Raw genomic sequence first — 8977 nt, 5'->3', positions numbered from 1 at the left:
TCAAAATCCATTCATAGAGCCCTTACTAAGCATATTCTGGGGGCAGGTGAGACAAACGGAAATCCCTTTCCATGGAAAAATTTAATTTCTCAGTGAATCGGTATATAAAGGTCATCTAGGGAACCATCTGAAAAAGACTCCACCTCTCAATATGAAGAACTGTGAATATGTTTAAATGATCTCAAGGGACTGAAGGCATGTTTGGAGATCTCCCCTCTCAGATGGAGATTCCTACTCCTCCGGTCATAATTTTTTCCAGCTGACCATTTTCACTAAGACTTGTACAGTCAGTCAGTTACCACGTCTTAACTGAGAGAAAATCGACATGACTTTGAAAAGTAACATTATCGTTGGATACGTTGAACTACACCTTCTGTAAGGCAAACTGCCAGAAAACTGGGAAGGCCAGAAAATAAATGAGTAGGGACTTGTACCAGCCAAACTTTCACAACTTGGATTCAAATGGGAAAACTATGTATATAGACTAGCCACCAAGTCTCAATTCTTAGTGGTAGAGCAAAGAAATCACTATCAGACATAAATGTTGTATGCCTTACCTAGAACCAGAGGAAGACATAGTTTCCCACTGATGGTGTTTCATGACTGATTGTGTATCTTAGGAAAGAAAACAAACCAACAAAACAGAACAAAATAAAAGCAATAACAAAATCCTCTATTGAGATGATTAAGGGATTGGAACATCTTTCATGTGAGGAAAGACTGAGAAAGCTGGGACAGTTCAGCTTGGAGAAGACAGCACTCGGAAGTTGCCCAGAGACACTGCTGAGGCTTCATCATTGGTGATGTTTAAAACGCAGTTGGACGCTGTCCTGCACAATCCGCTTCAGCTGACCCTACTTGAGCAAGAAACTGGGAAGGGGTCCCTTCCAAAATCAACAGTTCTTTGATTCTGTGATTCTGTGAAGTAGCTGTAATTTACAATGTGATAAATTTTGTATAGCTCTAAAATTTTAAACTTTAACTTTCTAAAATTTATAGCTGATACCACAGAAATATTTTTCATTAAGCATCCTACTTTTCTTTCTTGATACCAACCCAGAATAGACAGTATAGCTAGATGGATGAACTTTTGTTGTCATTCCTCAAAATGCCATGTCAAGGGGATGTTGTCCTGGAAACCCTGAATCTTGAACAAATTGCTGCAGTCTTTGGGGACTGTATTCCAGCTCATCCTTTATGAAGAAGCAAGGTCAACCAGGCAGCATATAAAGCCTTTCTTCTTGCCTTTAAACCCAGATGTACACGAGGAGGATTCCAAAATATCCTCATCAATGTTGTTAAGATGAAGCTGCATAACTATGACAGAGTATAGATATTTGAAAATCTGGCTCCCCATCTTGCCTTTCCAGTATATGTCAGAAATAGTTGCTTAGAAGATGGCTGAGATCATAGTCCCTTTGAGAGGTGGAATTTATTCCACCATCTTCCATTGCTGACTTAATGTCCTGATACATAGAATTAACCTCATTTGTATATGCTGACATCTTGCAATCCACTGTACTTGGTAAATGAAAAATAATGTGGCAAAAATGTTTTCCAAAAGTTCTTTCAATGAACTCCATGTATTACTAAAAGCTCACCACAAAAACTCCTTTTTTTTTTTGTTTTGTGTTTTTTTTTCTACTTTTCCAAATTTGCTTCATACTCTTTCTACTCAGGAAATCAAGCAGATAATTGTCCATAAACCGGGCGCTCATTAAAAGATTTTGTGCTACCAAATACTCACAATGGGATTCATCACAATTAACTTTAGATCTGTAGTACATAAACACCAGGATTTGAGCTAGACACTTCAACATGGTCAGGAGACCAGCTCCTTCTCTTAGCTACTTAAAACTTTTTTTTTAAAAACAATTTCACTATTATTTGTTTGTACACATGGACATGGCTTAGTTAGTCAAATATGGGGGGTTCAGTTTATTTGGGTTTGTTTTTATTTTAATTTTAACTAAGCCGAAGAAAGAGGGGAAGAAAGGAAATATTAATTTTTCAGTTAATTTTATGGTTTAGGTTCTCAAAAAAAAACCCTGAGCAAACAAAGAACTTTTTTTTTTTTTTTTTTTTTCTAAAAAAGAAGCTATCCTGAACCAAAATCCTCCACAATAAACACAATTCCTCATCATCTGTATCAGTCTGGGAATAACTTTCTTATCCTATGGTCTCCAAAAACATGTCCTTTTTTTTTTTTTTTCACCTGTGACACAAGATCCTGTCTGTATGTAAGCATTACTGGATTGAAGTTTAAAAGAATGGTGAGAAAGGAGACTCTAATTCCATGTTAGGAACATAATGCTGAGTCCAGCCCTGAATATACAAATGCAAGAAAAGAAAAAATGGGACAGATGATGTTAGATGTTATGCCAGAGTTATCTGTTCAATGTTTTATTTCTCCTTCCCATCTGAACTGTTACACAATATATTGACTTTAAGAGCTCAAGGTAGTTTCTGTAGCCACTGCCTGATTTATGCTCTCTCTGATTAATACTAAATACAGAGGTAGATTCCTGTCTTCAGAGAAAAGAAGAAAAACTATGTTGGCACTTCTGTTTGAATCTATCATCATCTGTGGGTAGCACATCATGTATCAATGCATGCATGAGGCACTAGGAGTCATACATGAATGAAGAGGATCTGGCAGGCAAGATATCTGATAAATCTGCCCTGAGTAAAATCAGTGCATCCAAACAGTAACAAGGCAGTGGTTACTCATGCTGCACCTGAGCTTCAAAATGTATGATCGTGACTTTGTGTTTGTGACCTTGTAGCCCAAGATGACTGACAATCCAGCAGTAGGCCTATTTTCTTCTTTTAGGAAAACAGCAACAGCTGTCTCCCAAGCAACCTACAGGAACCAAGTAGTAATATGCCTTCAGTCATCCTTTCACCAAGTGAATTACAGTATTCTAGACAGGGTAAGAAAGAGGCCATCTGTTATTCCTCTTGATGAAATGTTTAGTGTAAGAACATTTTTTTACCTTGCAAGGTGGCCTCAGAGGCATAAAACAGCTCTGCCACCCATCTGTCTGTCACTGAGGCATTATTTCAACTACCAAAGCCTTCTTTCCTGAGATTGATTTTTATTTCAATTTTCTGTTTTCAAACTTCTTTCCCTTAACATTTTTTTCCCTAATTGCAAATAATTTTAGATTTTTGGATTTTGATTTGGGTTTTGTTTTTTTTTTTTTTCATCACTGTGAAGCTGCTAAACTGTCCTGACAACTCTTTCAGCTGATGCTCTATGTTAACAACTATTCTTCATACACTGGTTTCCTCTTGGAGTTTTCCTGTATTTAACACACATTTCAGTGAAAAAAATGACTGAATTTACAATATATTCACGTGAATTTTCTGTTTCTAATAGCACTTCCAATCCCATACATACCTTCATTCTTCCAGAATTTGCAAACAACCTGTCTCTGATCCTGTTGGAATAGGTGAGAACTGGTCCCCAGATGAATGCCCTGAAGAACTGTGTGGAGATTATTTTGATAGGGATTTATGAAAGTGTATGAAAGAAAAGCATCCTTCAAACCTCTACAGAGCAGTAGAATAATGTCTAACGTTTACAGGGGTGTTTGGGGTTTTTGTGAATGGTCTAGTAGAACTCTGTGCAATATACAATAATCTTTGCTTAGTTGTAAAAATAGTTCCTCATTATCAACAATTAGGTTCTTCCATAAAACAATAATGTACTTTGTTAGCATAATCCTAACAGTACATAGCATAACTCAACCAGCCACAAAGGTAATATTAAATACTTAGTGAAAAAAAAAAAAAAAAAAACCAAACCAAAAAAGTCTACAGGGCAAGGGCTATCTTCCCTGAAGCAATATACAGAATTTTATTTTTGATAGATATACATTGAATTCTACTTCAGCATCACAATAAATCTTGCCAGAGAGAGAGTTGAAAAAGAAACCTCTATAAATTATTACTCCCATGTGCAGAGTTAGAGGGCCAAGGACATATCTTCAATACCACATCAAGCCTATCGCTTACAAACTGAGTGGTACCTGCTTGAGTAATCCCAAACAGTTCATGAACATTGGAAACACTAAACAGCATAAGCAGATCATCTTCCTTCCTGCTTGCTATAAAAAGTTAGATTCAGTTAATTCTCTGGAACCCTGCAGGATAATATTTATAACTAGTTGGGTTGCTTCAAACTTGGCTGTATGCAATGATCATTCATGTCGGTGACCTGACCTTCTAATTTGATGCTTTCAAACACAGCCTCCTCCAGAAATCCCCTTATGTGCTAAAATCAGTAACTGCTCCTTCAAACTCTTAGTTTTACTCTTGAAAAATTAAATATCTGAAATTCTCCCAAGACAAACCAGGCAACAGCAAGCAATTCCAGGAGTAGGCCAAGCCTGAAAAGAATAAATGAATGATAGCAACTATATTCCAAACTCCTAATATTATATATGTCCCTGAATGGCTATAGTTCTCCAAATGTTTTAAATTTCATCTAGTGTGCTTGGCCACTGAAAATTACTGTGGTTTACAGCTGACAAAACATGTAATGGGCTTGATCCAACAGGGAATATGAGAGATCCATTAGGTTATTATTTTTCTTTTCATCCTCATTTTTTTTGTTAAACTTGACAAACAAACTATTTTATTAAAGATTAAGCATATTACAAACACAGATACATTCCACTGGCATTATCTGTTTTGATCTCTTTATGTACTTTAGACTTTTTGTTTGTAATATATCTGCCTCTATCCTATATCTCTGTGTTTAGAGGTGTGAACCAACCCTGAATAATAAATAAATAAACTAGTTCCATCTGCCTTGTCCAAAGTGTGCTGATTCTGCTAGAAAACAGTTGTGTTGTCACAGATTTTGGTCTAAGACAGAACTATTTACAGACTTTAGAGAGTTAGACCTTAATTCAGAATTTGTTCCTTACTGAGGGAGTGATTTAATCCACTGAACTCAAAACAATGAAGTGTATGTTGAAAATAGAGCTGTTGGTTGAGTACTTTCTTAAAGGAAGCCTTCATGCAGACATCTGCTGTTCTGCTTTTATTCTTCCAATGAACATCTTTATTTCACAGTCACCTTCTAATGAAAATTAATACCAGCACATTTTTAGTGTTTATTTTATCTGTTTTCTCTTCAAACTGGTTGAATTGATGCTTCACATGAAACAGGACACTATCATTTTGGTTGACTTTCCTTCAGTTCAGTTTCTCTACTTTTAATCTTTCATTAAAATTTAAATGAGAGATCAACAATATTCTCATGGTGAAGCCCTGTTGTGTATGCATGAAAATCAATGGTAAACTGTTTATTGAATTAAATGGAACAGCACCTGGTCCTTTATATGTATCGATCTAGTAAGATAAGACCTTAAATATTTGCTATTTAGAGAGTTCAGCAGATCCTAACAATATCCCTAGAGCTGATAAAATCGGACAGCATGATATGAAATGGCAAGATGCCCACTGACTTTCAAAAGGAAAAGAATGTGAGATAAGAATCTTTCATATATTGTGTGCTTTTGTCCACGTCCTGATTCCAGGTTAACAGTAGTTGGTGCAGCAAAGGGAGATCTGAAAAGTGAAGCATTTTGTGAAGGTAGCTTGAGGTTCACACAACCTGCTTTTCAAGGTTTTAATTCAAATTTATCTCAATCTTAATTTGTGCAAATTAATACATGCCTGTGTTTTGAGAACTGTCCTAAAGCAGACGTTCTAGTTTGGTTTAATCTAAAAAGGAATGCAATGTCCATGAACAAAGATCACCCTCCGATACAAATCAAAACATATCATTGGTATGAACCAAAGCATACCATGGGGTTCTCTTCAAAAGAGCATTTTTGATCTGAAATCAAATGCTAGCAAGATGGGAGTGTCAGTGACTAGGCAAGAAGGATGTGCTCTTGAGTTGTTAGAGCTGATGATATCATGACCTGAGGCAGAAAAACAAAATAGCATGTTAGAAATGTGGAAGATGGAAATCCATTTTTACATTATAGGTGTGAAAAAGACCACATTAATGTCACAAAGAAATATGATTTTAAAGAAGTTCAAACATTTTAAAAGTGTGTATGTTTAAGATAATCTAAAGATAGTTCTGTAGCGATTTCTTAAGGATGTGAACCCTACCACAATGCTGTGGAGGTTATTCCAGTGATTGTTCTCTCTGTAAAAAAATCTTTCTTGTATCAGTAAGAAACCTCTGCCAGTAATGATTGCCCCTTGTCTTTGTCATGTGCCACCCTGTCATAGAAAGCCTGCATCCTCTTTGTAGCCACACATTCAGTACTGGAATACTGTGAGGAGATTCTCCCTGAACCTTCTCTTCTCGAGGGAGAAAAGACTTACTTCCTCTGACAGTTCCTCAGAGAGAAGATTTTCCATCCCTGCTTTGATCACCTTCATGGGCTCCTTTGTAATCTCTTCAGTCTGTCCTTGGCTTCTTTGAGTTATAGGACCAGAACTAGACACAGTAGTGACAAGTGCTTGGTAGAGAGGTGTAATCAGGTCTCTATCTCTGCCCCTGTGGATGTAACAGGGGATCTGATTTATCATCATGCTGTGGAGCCTCACAGCTGACTTATATGCAGATGGTTGTCCACCAGGACTTCCAGGTGCCTTTCATCAAAGCTGCTCCCCAGTCACACAAATCTTAGCCTACACCATGATCTTTGGTTATCTCATTCCAAATACAAGACTTGGTTAAACAGCATATATCAGTTTGTTGCCAACTTTCCAGCCTGTTGAGGTCTCTTTGTAAGAAAGCTCTTCTTTCTGATCTGTACTCCTCATCACTCACCAACTCCTCATTCACATCATCAGCAAGCCTGATGAGGGTGTTTTTAATCCCACCATTCATAAGATGTTGAACAGTGTGGGGCCACATATGCAGTACTCCTCCTTGGGAGACCCCATGTGTGAGGCATCCAGCCTGAGGAAAAACCATTGATCATAACCCTCTGAGTGAAACTTGTTAGCCAATTTCCCACCCATCTTGCAGACTACCCATCCAGTCTGTATCTTGCCCATCTGTTCAGGAACGGACTGGTGGGAAACAGGGTCAAATGCTTTGCTGAAGTCTAGGCAAACTTTATCCACTGCTTTCTCAGTCTTGACAGAGAACATTATTTTGTTGTGGAAGGTGATCAGGTTAGTTTGACATAATTTGCCTAGGGTAAATTCCTGTTGGCTTTACCCAATCACCTTTGTCCTCCATGGATGCTTCCTATGTAATGTCTCACAGATGGGCTCTGAAAGTATTGAAGCTGGCTCTTTTAAAATATTACTGCAAGTCTTACAGTATGCTCAACAGGATCTTAAACTCCACAGTGTTGTTGTCACTATATCCAAGGCTCCTGTTGTCAGTCACATTGTCAGGTAAGCCTTTTCAGTACTGCTCTAAGTCAGCATCTTCACCATCTTTAGCAGGAAGCAGTCTTCAGTGCACTCCAGGAACTTGATGGATGACTTTACACACCACTGTGTAGCTTTCCCAAAAAATGTCTGGGTAATTGAAGTCACTCATGAGGATCAGATTGCATTGGACCAAGTCTTCCTTGAGCAACTGAAGTATGGTTTCATTACCCTTCTTTTTTGTTGTTGTTGTTGTCTAAAATTCTTTATTTTAAAAACATCATTTTGAACTTATAAAGAGCTGGAAGATTTGACAGGGAGGGGGTGGGGTGAATAGAGACACAATTCCCGTAATTTTTCTTCTCTTGTTTTTATTAGTCACATAATTGTTGGCAGGCATGCTTATACAAGCATGTTGCCTTGTGGGACATGTCATCCTGATGGAAGAAAGCATATGCCCAGCACAGCTTGCAATTTATTTGAAAACAGGATGTAAGAGGAAAGAGATATTAAGTTTTGGTTATGAATCTTAAAAACGTGTGTGAAGTCCTACCACAGTTAATAGCACTACTCATTCATTTGGAATAAAATATGGATTACATATCTTATTGTGCAAGTGACCACACGGGGAAGATTAAAGAAATAAAACAAATAAGAGCAGCAGCACGATAAGGCACAGTGACTGCAAACATGTTGGTATTTTATGGTGGAAGATAATATGGGGACACCTAGACTGACTGCATCTGAAGGCAGGTAGAGCTCAGAACAGCACATCCCAAAGTAATCATCTCAGAGATCAGAGGTTTTCAGACTGGGTGATTTATAAGAATGTCTTTACTAGTATCAGGTAGACTGGTGTATTACCACAAGTTATATTGCACTGCTTCTTTTGGAAGGGCTGTTACAGATCACTGGTAGTTCAGGGACTCCTTCACTTTGCTCTACTGAGCAGCATACACGAGCCTTTAGGCTGGCTCAGATTAATTCAAATATATTCTGTCTACTGATTTTGGTTTGGTTATCTTTTTTTTTTTTTCCCAGTCATACTGGAAGGCTTTAAGTATTTTCATTAGTTTTAGATACATAAGACCACCCAGCTCATTTCCCCAGATTTTTGTACACGGGAGACACAAATTTATGACAATTCATATATTATTTCTTCTAGCTCTCTCCTTATCTATTCTTTCATCTAAAGCAGGCATCACTGCCTGTTCATCAACAAGAGTAAATCAAATACCTTTTCCCTGCCAATGTAAATTGTATGATTTAATTTCCTATCAAAAGACATTTCTTTCTTTTTTTGGTGTATCTTCTCCTAAATTAATTAAAAAAAAAATGTCAGCATAGACTAAATATCTGTGAAAAGAGTCAATAAAATATAGCAATAGTGGACTAGTAGTAAGTACTGGCTAATGATTTGCTTGACTAAAGTTTCCTTCTTTTTTTTTTTCCCCAATTGGTTTGAAGTAGTTGATTATATTTAATAGACCATGTTAATTACTGCATCTCTAAAATTTATTGAACAATTGAAATAAAGCACCAGAGACTTGCTATACCAAAGGGAACAATCCTACAGTGAGTGTTATATGAAGGGACAATTAAAGGACTAAGTGCC

The sequence above is a fragment of the Indicator indicator genome, chromosome 12 (genome assembly GCF_027791375.1).
Source record: "Indicator indicator isolate 239-I01 chromosome 12, UM_Iind_1.1, whole genome shotgun sequence".
NCBI lineage: Eukaryota > Metazoa > Chordata > Aves > Piciformes > Indicatoridae > Indicator > Indicator indicator.
This window is presented reverse-complemented; position numbering follows the sequence as displayed.